Source organism: Marmota marmota, unplaced genomic scaffold, assembly GCF_001458135.2.
Source record: "Marmota marmota marmota unplaced genomic scaffold, marMar, whole genome shotgun sequence".
Classification (NCBI taxonomy): domain Eukaryota; kingdom Metazoa; phylum Chordata; class Mammalia; order Rodentia; family Sciuridae; genus Marmota; species Marmota marmota.
In genome coordinates, this window is record NW_026000243.1 from 5985066 (window position 1) to 5997071 (window position 12006).

The window sequence follows — 12006 nt, forward strand, 5'->3', positions numbered from 1 at the left end:
TGACTACTCACACTTATTTTTCTGATAGTAACACAAGACCTAATTAATTAAGAGCTGCAAGAAAGCACAAAATTAAGACAGTGGAGGATGTCACTAGGAAAACTTACCTCCATTTGGTACTGAAGGACTCTGGGAAACAGTCCTGATAAATATGAGCCCCTGGATCCTACTCTGTGTGGCCACCTTTCTCCTGTTTACTTCTACCTCCAGCCCCCCACCCTCCCCAAAAAACAATGGAGTGAAAGTGGTGGATAGGATTGGGAGTGAGAGTGGTGGATAGGATCCTTTCTTACTAACCTATATCCCATTCTGAGACAATAAAATTATACATAGTCATGATGGTGATTATCTATAAAGTCTATGGTTGAAGAAAATTCAACCATGTTCTGCATAGTTTTGGAGTTGCTGTTACTGAAGTTATAAACTGGCACTCTGTGATAGAGAGGCTCTGGCATCCGAAACTAAATAATCATTTATCCTTAAGACAGTGTAATTCATTGCACTGAAAATCTATACTAATAAAATATTCAAATTAAGTTATTGTTAAATTTGAAAATCTAGTAATAATTCTAAATACAAATCTCTCTTATTAATTTTCTTCATTTTAAATTTTCTTCCATTTCTTGAGCATTAAAATGTCCAAAATGAGGGCTGGGGATATAACTTAGTTGGTAGAGTGCTTGACTTGCCTGCATAAGGACCTGGGTTCAATCCCCAGCACCACACACACACACACACACACAAAATGTTCAAAATGAAATTTTGAACAGGGGCACTGCTCCCTCCGACTGCCTTCTTGTTCAATATTACTTGTTACTACTGTTTGAAGAGCAGAATACTCTTAATTCTGTTAGAAAACTTCTACTGAAGAAGCTGAAGTTTGGTTTTAGATGGTTAAGCACTTACAAACCCATGTAGAAACAGACATGCAGTGTGGGAAGGGAGGCTGTGAGGGTTAAGGTCCATCAAATATGCTGAATTCGAGACTAAAACAATTAACTATGGTATTCCACAGATAAAGGAAGTCAATAATGAAGTGCAAAATGACACTCAGACAAAAGCAAATCATATAATTTTAGATCCAAATTTTCTATTCTAGAAATAAAGTGCAACATGTGCCATGATCTTTTTTCATGTTATTGAGCCATGATAGATTTTATATCTGCAATCTTTTTATAGACCTGAGACAAACCCTACCAGACCAGTTTTTCTGGCAGTTACAGGCTTTAGCAGTATGACACACAACATATTATCTTCAAGGTAAATTTTTATGATACCAATAACCAGTTTATAGGGAGATACTAAAAACATACAGCTCCATAAACCATAGTGAACCTTGACATGGAGGTGAGACACTGGGGTTTTTAATTATATGAGCATAATATTTCTCCAGCAGTCACCAAGTAGTCTTGTATTCTGGTAATACTTTCCCTAGAGTTCTTTAAATTGGTTCTCAGACATCTTCGAGACTAATGTAGGACAAGTCTGGGCTGGGATTAATTTCTAATTAATTACTAAGGAAGAGAGTTTGTGCCTAGATAATGGCCTCAGCATTAAATTTATTTGATTATATGCATCGAGTTGTGAGATCTGCAATAAATTCAGAAAGTCAAGCAGATAAAATTAAAGTATGGTAGTGAGGGCACATAAACCTGTAGAGATTGTTCTGATTAAACCGAAGATATAAAGTGCGAGTATAATGTTTGTAATGTTTAACTTCAAATAGATTTTCATACATTGTATACAATATCCTCCTTTACTAAATTCTAAGAACACAGCATAGAACTTTTGGGGGAAATTTAATAGAAGGGGATATAAATATACACAACCAGGTTACATGATATTTAGGGCTGTCTTATAATCTCCCAAATCTGCATATCTTAAAATATTTTATTCTAAATAAATACAAAAAGATTTGAATTTAAAATTTCATAAACTTGCTTTTATTTAAAGTATAACAGTATTTATTCACACCAATGAATATGGAGAAAGGATTTTTCTCTACAACTATCAAATTGAAGGACTAACATTCTAAAATTTCTGTTCTTCAAAAGTCTAAAAAGTGAATTTTAAAGAAAAGGAAAAAATTGCTAACACAAAAGGCACATTGTGCTCTTCTTAGTTTTTTCCTGATTACTATTTAAAAGGCTGTTAGAATGTGTACTTAGCCCCATAGTAACATAAGTCTTCAGAGACCTTTTCTGGACAAATTAACTAGAAAACATGACTAGAAGAAAAAGGCCTGGGGTATAACAGCCCTAGAGATTAAGGAGCATGGGAACTGATAGAAAATTTTGGACCCCAATATAGATACAATTACTTTGAAAAATTACTCAATACTTTGATTATGCAGAAAAGTTCAAGAAAATAATGTGATGATTGTCAATGTACCCAATTATCTAGTTTTTAAGAACCTTAACATTTTACCATATTATTTTCCAGATTTATTCCCCCTACACATTTATTTTTTTACTTAAAAAGTAAACCATAGTAGATGTAATTTGAAGACACTGTGTACCTCTCCTTTAATCCTATTCTCCCTACAGAGACTCTTATCTTCAATTTAGTATTTATCAACCCCATCATGTTTTTAAATAATAACTATATAGGTGCATATATAGCCATAATCAATATGCAATACAGGTTATCATTTTTGTTTTCAAAATTTACAGAAATGAAATCATATGATATCAAATTTTCTGCAACATTATGTATCTGAGATTTATCAATGGCACTTGTGGTTCAGGATATTCATGTTAACTCCATTTAAGTTTTCCCTTACAAGTATATAATTTATATTTCTGATGTACTACTGTCTCTTAAACTTCCCAGGATTTTGTTATTTCAACCAACATTGCATTGAGCTAATAAGTGCTTCCCTGGGCAATGAATCCTTTGTTAGTTAACATACTTCAAAAATCTTCTCTAAGCTTGTGGCTTATCTTTCATCACACAAATTTAAAAACGTCTTTAGGTATGATTTCAATATGTTAAAATATTTTCCTTAACCCATAGTCATAAATGTTTCTTTTTTTTTCTAAAATTCTCCATTTTCATGTTCTTTTTCTTAACATGGACACAATATCTTTATTTATTTTATTTATTTTTATGTGGTACTGAGGATTGAACCCAATGCCTCACATGGGCAAGGCAAGTGCTCTACTGCTGAGCTATAACCCCAGACCCCTTTTCATGTTCTTTTTCAAGTGTTTTGTTGTTGTTGTTGTTGTTTATTTGGTTTTTTTTTGCTGACTTAGAACTTTTTTATGTATTAAGTACAGAGATATAATTTTATTACTTTCCCATATGTATAACCAATTATTCCATCTTAGATGAATTATCATTTCTCTACTGATATTTTAAAAGTGTTCCTGTTTTATGTGAAAAATGCATACAATATGAATGAGGTTCATTTTTGAGTTCTCTCTATTCTGTCAGTTTCTCTGTATCAATACTTCATAACAGTATCTGGAAAGATAAGTCCCTTCACTTATTTATTAAAAAATGTCTTCATATTTTTAGCCCTTATTATTTCATATGAAATTCAGCATCAGTTTATCAAATTATAGGGGGAAAACCTTTTGGAAATGTCACTGAAGCTACACTGAATTATAAATTATGTCGCAGGACAATGGAATTCTTTATAATATTAAGCACATCCATGAACATATATCTCTCTCCATTTATTTAAAATTCTTTCAGTTCTTCAATTAATCTAATTTTTTTTCCTATAAAGGTTTCATATAATTTTGTTAGTGCTAATCTTGGGAACTTTATGACTTTTTTGCTATTATAAATATACATTTTCTAAGTTACATTTTCTTTTAACTTACTACTAGTACAGAGAAATTCAATGAACATCGAAGTAAAGAGTATACTCAGGAGTCAGTTTTCTAGGCTTCTAATCTTATTACTGCAGCTTCTAGCTGTGCAATTATGGACAAAGTTCTTAAATTCTTAATACTTCATTTCCTCATCTATGAAAAGTTAAAAACAGTAACTACTCAATAGAATTGTGGTCATAATTAAATGAGTTAAAATTGTACAGCACTTAGTGTTGAGAAAAACTTTATAAATGTTAGTGGCCATTATTGTTTATTATTTATATTTTACTTAGAACCTTTGCTGACCCATGTTATTATAACTTACAATTAGATTTCAGATTCTTTTGGATTAATAAATGTGCAAAGAAAACAGATTTCATTCTTCATTTCCAACCCTTCTGTTTCTTTCTGATTTCACTGGATCTCCAAAAAACATTTATCTTGTTCCTGACTTTAAAAAGATTGTGTTTATTGCCAGGTGCAGTGGCACATATCTGTAATCCCTGCAGCTCAGGAGGCTGAGACAGGAGGATCTCGAGTTCAAAGCCAGCCTCATCAATTTGGCAAGGCCCTAAGAAACTCAGCGAGACCCTGTCTCTAAATAAAGTATAAGAAAAGGCTGGGGATGTGGCTCAGTGTTTAAATAACTCTGTGTTCAATTGCCAGTAAACCCCCGCCCCACTTCCCAAAAACAGATTGTTTACTACATCTCACCATTAAAATATGTTTGGGGTTTGGGGATAAAAACTTAAATATACATAAAATATCTATTCATAATTGGTAAGATATATACAAAGCACCAATGTTGACTTTATCAAGTAATTTCTTTCCATGTGTTATGACAATTTTTTAGCTTATCTTGCTTAATTTTTAAGTCATTCACCCTTATATACATCAGTACTGGGGACTGAACATGGAGGCTTAACTGAGTTACATGCCCAGCCCTTTTAATTTTTGTGTTTTGAGATGGGGCCTCGGGAAGTTGCCCAGGCTATCCTTGAATTTGTAATCCTCCTGCCCCAACTCCACTCAGTTTTTAAGTTTGGAGATGTGGTAAACTTATACCCACTTTTAGAAGTTTTCCTTTTTATACTTTATACTTTACTTTCTTTTATACTTTTCTTTTATACTATACTCAATGAGACTCAATGAATGCAAGAGGCTTGAGAAGGCTCATGGCAATTTAACAAAAGGCTAGGCCTGATGGTGCCCACCTATAAACCCAGTGATTTAGGAAACTGGGGCAGAAGGATCCCAAGTTTGAGGGGCCAGTCTCAGCAATTTAGTGAGACCTAATTAAATCCCCAGTACTGGAGTGAGGAGAGGGGATGGGATGGGGAATGGAGTTTTTTGTTTTTTGTTTTTTGTTTTTAAACAAAAGCTACAAGTCCAGGTAAAATTCCCTCTGAGAAATTGTAGTAAACATTAGAAATAAACTGTAAACATTAGAACTGAATTTCTTATAAAGGAATACAAATACAGAAGAACTCTATAGTGTATAAGCATAGACAAAGAAGTCTGAAAAAAATGAGAAAACTAGGATAGGTTGTTGAGGTTTGAAATATCAGCAAAGAAAAAAATGACATTTACATTTACATCTTAAATAACTAAAATAAACTGTTAATAATTTCAAACTTACTAAAAGGAATATTGGCAAGAGATATAAAAATTATGTTTAGCATGTATTGGTCATATGAACTGAAAAATAGAGGGAAACTGAAAAATAAAGTTATTGAACAAGCTTGATCAGCACTTAAGTTGGGAAAACTGTCCATAATTATTATGTAGTCTATACCTTTGAATATATAGATTAGTTTAATATTTTAAAAATATCTTTATTTTATTTACTTATTCATTTTTTTAATGTGATGCTGAGAATCGAACCCAGTGCCTCACATGTGTGAGGCTAATGCTCTACCACTGAGCTACAACCCCAGCCCCTAGATTAGTTTAAATTTAACCAACAAAACTTCCACTTGCAAATAAATGGATTCATAAATTACACTGTGATTGAATAGTAACTCTACAAATCTTTTAAGGAAAAATTTCTAGATATGTTACTCAAATATTAGTTAAAGGAACTGAACCAGAGACACTTTTTCCAGTAACTGAAATGTAGAACTTCTTAGGACTTTTCCTCTTTTATAAAATTAAAGGCTTTGATAAAAATAAACCTTCTAAAATGAATAATATAACAAATTCATGATAAATTATTCAGCCAATGAATGAAAATATACATGAATAATTTTGATGTTTTTTGTTTTAAAAAAGTACCCTCCAAATCAGAATAAAGGAGTTTCTTGCACACTGAACTAAAATAAGTTTTTATTTGATGAAATAAGGATAGGCTCAAGCAATTCCATCACTGACTCTATTCTTATCTTTCTAAATTTTCTGGTCTATTTGGTGAAGAGAGCTGTCCTCTCTCTGGCTCCCCACATTTGGTCTATTCCCAGTCCTAAAAATGCAATATAAAGAAAAAGATTAAATCCCAAACCAAATATCCAACAAAAATTGAAAGAAAATCTAGACAGTATGGTAATATCATAACAATAAGTATAGTATGATTATTGTTTTTTGAGTTCTTATTATATGCCAGGGCTTTACATGCATTAACAAATTTAATCTCAGTTTGTGTTGACATCACACTCTAAATGATTTAAATTCAAAATTTAAGAGTTTTCAGTCACTAGAATTATCTCTTAATAATCATATTTCAATCTTTTTCTTTAGTTTGTTTGGTACTATCCTATGTATCTAAACATAAAATTTGTATAGGGTTAAAAAAAAAAACCTTTGGTAGGCATAAAATGTTAGTAATTCTTTTGTGTGTTTGTGGGGTTACGCATGTGCATGTGTATATAAAATGAATTTTATTCTTTGTGTTTCTTTGGGTACAAAAACCAATGTCACTATATTCACTATATTCATCATACTGATCAATCAATTGAGGGGGACGAAAATCCCAAAGGCACCACATAACACAGTCTAATAAATTATATAACTGAAGATTTATATATGAAATTGTCAGTTTAGCCAATCCAGTCAAAAGATTTCAAAAGAAATCTATCTTTGGACGTAAACACAACCTCATTGCACTCTTGAATAATTATTTTGAATGCCATATACTTTTTCTAAGCTTCATAATGAGCTCTAATAAATTTCAGTTTGGATTGTATATTTGGGGAGAGATAGGAGCTCCTATTGTTTACCCAGGTTTCTTGAGCTTTCACCTGGATCTTCAGTGACTCCCTTGTTTTTCCAACACATTGGAGTATCTGTGTTCAAAGCTGGACTTTCTTATTGTCCTGGCAAAAGAGCATGGTCTGCCTAAGAACTCACACATACTAAATTGCATCTGTAAGTTTTCCATCTGGGAATCAGTGGTATTTTGACTAAAGAAAGCTTTGGGGGAAAAAAGGATTTCTGGCACTTTTTTCAGTCTTCTTCCTACCTATCTCTTCCAGAGCTCTGGACACCCACAGCCTAAATCCCTGCCTACCCTTCTCAAAGTATTCCTTCCTGCCCAAGACTGGACTTTCAGTAATTCTATTGAAATTTTTAAAATACGTACTTTATCCAATGACCTAGTATTTGAAAGTTTTATGCCTTTTCAATAAAAAGACAAAAATAGGTTGAATGTCCCTTATCCAAAATACTGGGGACCAAAGGTGTTTTAGCATTTAGATTGTTTTAGGTTCTAAAAGATACAAATATATATAGTGAGAGATTAGGGGGATGGGACCCAGGTCTAAACATGAAATTCATTATGTTTCATGTACCTCTTATAGATAGTGGCAAGGTTATTTTATACAATATTACAAGGCACTTGCACTTTGATCGCAGCTTGTCATATGAACTCTGGTGTAGAATTTTCCACTGTGGCATCATTTTGGTGCTCAGAAAGTCTTGGGTTTTGGAACATTTCATATCAGAGATATTTAACCCATAGTGTGATAAAGACCTTCAATCCACTCGAAGCTTCTGTTGGTTAGGTATGTGCTAGTGAAAAAGTAGAATGTGAAGTATGGTTTTAGTTCTTATTCTGCCAATAATTCACTAGAATGTTTTAGACAAGGAAATGAAACAGTTTAGACCTTATTTAATAATATGAACAATAGAGAAGCTTAACTAGGCAATGTGGATTCTAGATTTCAATGAAAATGTCTTAGAAATCATTAAGTATTCTGAGGAAATATGAAATTTCATATTTCATTAGCCCAGAAAGTTCTAAGTCTGTGGAAAATATATTTGCTTTAGAACAACATTTCAGGAGAATGAAAGAGATATAATTTAATACTTCACACACACACACAAAAAAAATCTGGCTTTCCAAATCATCTTGGCAAAAGCTGGTATAAGAATATAAGATAAAAAATCACGATTAAGGGTTATTGTTTAATGTCTAGTACATTAGGTTTAGAACTTTTTATATTGTTTTATATATTTATTTTGCTTCATGAATGATTAAAATGGTAATAAGGAGTCTTTATATAACTAATTTACATAACATAACTATTTCCAGGACTTGATGCATAACTGAACTATCTTTAATAGTAAAAGACATTCACAGTTGTTAATCATGCAATATGATATACTGTCATTTATTCCTTTGGTTTATTTACTTGAAAGTTCTTAGCCAACAATACAATGATTGATTATAATATTGTTTTTACTAATAAATGCCAGATATATTATAAAGAATAATTTTTTCATTTAAAATTTTTGTTTTTATTTTTTTAGTTGTTGATAGGCCTTTCTTTCTTCCTTTCTTCCTTTATTTATATGTGGTGCTGAGAATCCAACCCAGTGCCTCACATATGCTAGGCAAGTGCACTACTACTGAGCCCCAGCCCCAGCCCCAAAGATTAATCTAGATTTTAGGAATTCCCTGTAGTAAAACAAGGTGCATTTTATCTATAAATTTCTAAACTTGTAGCAACTTATATTCTATCGGGTCAATACTCAAAATTCTCACTTTCTCTTTAGGAACCCTGAATTTAGCTTCTAATTTTTAAATCAGGGATACAACTATTGTTCAATTTTGAATTCCATTCTCTCATTTCTCAAGCATATGTCCAAAATATTCTTTAGACAAACTAACACTCCAATTTTAATAGACCATTGAAATTACTGTGGAATAAGAAAGTACATAACCACTTTTGCTTGATATATCATAAACAATTTTGTAAGTAAGAGGGGAAAAAAAAACATAGTTCTCTAACTGATGCAGGTAACAGCTGCAAGAGGCTGCTGCAGAGAAAATATCTGTGACCAGCCCAGGATTGAGATTCTGGAATGTGGATGACTGTAACCATTTGATAGCTGAACATTCCAACTTTAAAAGGAGGAATCCAGGTATCTGAGAAATGCCATGTTCACTGGATGCTAAATTTAAAGTGGCATTGACAGTAATGGCTCTTGATTAAATAATAGGAATGCTATTAACAGTTACATAACTCAAATAGGCCTCCATTTACTGATGAGGGAGAAGGGGAGCCATTTCAAAAGACATTACTGACCAGAATGCAAATGAATGACTTAATATTAAGAGGTCTAGAAAGTAAATCTGCAGTAAAATTTTAGAAAAGAAAACTTCCACTTCCATACACAGAAGAGATTAAGAACAATTCACTGAGAAAAAGAGAAGCAGAAAAAAAGACATTCAATTTCTTCAAAATATCTAGCACAAATCATGATGAGTATATGCCTAAAATGTTTGAATAAAACAGTATCTGTTCTTCTGGGTTAAGAATGAAAGCAAAGCAACATCATGCTGCTGTCCTTCCCAGAGGAGTGTACAAACAGTGACCACACAGAACTGGCACCTACTAGAGCTTTAAAAATTGTGTTCCTTGGGAAAATGGTCATATGGTTAATAAGATAAGACTCTTATTGATCTACATTACTTATTTACTTTTTTCTACAGGTATGTATTCCTGATACAAATATCAAAGAAGCCTCAAATTTAACATATATGATTTTGGGTTGATATTTATAAATAAGCTTTACTTTTTCCTGCTCAAAATGATACTCACTGATTGTTATTTAAGATTTTGGACTACAAATTGAAATATACATGAAAGAGGTTTTTTCCTCAATCCTACAAAACAAAGTAAGGGTTGTTTTTTGTAACTTGGTGACTTTACCAACTCAGTTATTATATAAAAGACTATGACTAATTTCATTTCTAAAAACAGAACAAAAGGAAGATTTGCATTTTGCCAGAGGCGAGTAGGAGGAAACATGAGGTAGATATAAATTCCTGACGCTAAAAGTATTTTAACACTAGAATGGGATATAATATACAGGTTACAGATTTTTAAATTTGCTAAAAGTTTTTAAATTGTTTGGTCTCTTATTTTTCCAACATGAACCAGTACTATTTGATAAGAAGCTTAAAAAGTAGTACTATTTCAGGAGGACATTTGTTTGCATTTTCTCTTAAAAATTAAAGTATAGCAACCGCATAGAAATTCAGGTACATCTAAGGTAACAGGACTAGCAAAATACTACATTAAGTTCTAGAAATATGAAAATTTACAACCTCAATCTTAATGGTGTGAAAACTCCCTTTCTGGAGATTTTTTTCATTAGATTAAAATGTAATCATATTCACTTTAATGTCACATAATCCTCTGCACTTTATTTAAGCTATGAAGTTTGATGTGGAACACTGATATGATCACAGTGGTTTTTCCTGTTAGCTTTGGGTTTTTTTGGGGGGGGCAGGAAGTGGAGGACAGAGGTTCTATATTTGTAGAGTACAAGACTGATATGATAATACAGTTGCTTTAAAGGTAAAAGTCCTACAACCAGGCTCAACCAAATACCTGACCTTTAGCATGGTGAATAGGACACAGACTTCGATGTCAGATATGCCTGGGGGTTAGAATCCAGTCCTTAAGCACTTTCCAGTTGCCAAGATCTTAAGCAAATTACCTATTGAAATCTCAAGTACCTCACTATCCAATGGGAATAACAACTGTCACTCAGGGTTCCTATGATGCTTACATGAAATGATACATACCAAACACTTAATTCTACAAGTGTCAGGAAATAGGAACTATTTTTACCACAGGAATTTCTCTTTTCACTTTTTGTATAAAAACTTGGGAGAACCCCCCTTGATATTGGGTTAACCAGGATCCTGACTCAGCTTTAGAGGCCAAGTTTATCTAATCTAGCTATGTATCCCAAATTGAGACTTGAGCTCACTAGGAAGCATACACACAGACACAGGATCATTTCTAGTTTTTTTCCTCCTATAATCTCCTCACATGTAAACTTAACATAAGTAATTTTAGATTTCTGCTGTTTTCTATTGAATATATTAGAGTATTACTTACAAAAATGAAATTATGGCTTCAAAACATTATCATATGAGTGATGGGTGCTTTAAAAAAGAAAGCTGGCTATGAAAAATGACTCTAAATACTGAAATTCCCTCACTGATGGTTTTAAAAATAAAAAATACTACTTATCATTTAAACAATGGTACAACAATCTTGAAAAGAAAAGCATTCAACTTTGTAAAAGGGCTAATCTGTGACTCAAAGAAGATACTGGTCTCCATGTAATTTTAATGAAATAATATAATGAAAAGCAATTTACCAAGTTCTATAGAAGCACCACATTAATATGAAACCTTATCCTAGGAGAAAAATCTCTCAGTTAATATAAAATCTTTTAAGGATAGAGATGGCTACACTTGCCAATGCCTATGGGGGTAAGCCAGGGGTAGGGGAACCCTATACTTGAAGAAAAAAGGCACAAGTGTTATTTCCTTATGCTAATTGGAGCAGGCTCTTCACAGAGTTGGCCAAATTCTTTTAAAGTAAATCAGCACTGCCTATTTTCTATTAATCAATATTTAAATATTATTAGCCCCCCAGGAAAAAACTTTTAAACATGATACACACTCTGGTTGTTTAAGGGAAAAATGTATGTTTTTTTACTCATGAAAACTTTTGTTAAATTAACCTCAGGTCTAAGAAATAAGCTGACTGAAAATAGCAAAACAGGCATTTCCTAAAAGTGACCAGGAAAATAATAGCTACATGGCACAATTAAGAAGATCCTACTTCAAGAAGTGATCAACTCTCAACAACAAGACAAATATTAATCCTCAATTATACAATTTTCAGATAATTAAATAATGAACCACGCACCTAGATAACCA

The 12006-nt window shown here is 32.5% G+C and overlaps 1 protein-coding gene across 8 annotated transcripts in view; it reads right to left on the minus strand.

The window, feature by feature from the left end:
* Positions 1–12006, minus strand: part of Arhgap32 (Rho GTPase activating protein 32) — a 296976-nt gene that overhangs the window by 36556 nt on the left and 248414 nt on the right. The gene's annotated exons all lie outside the window — the stretch shown is intronic.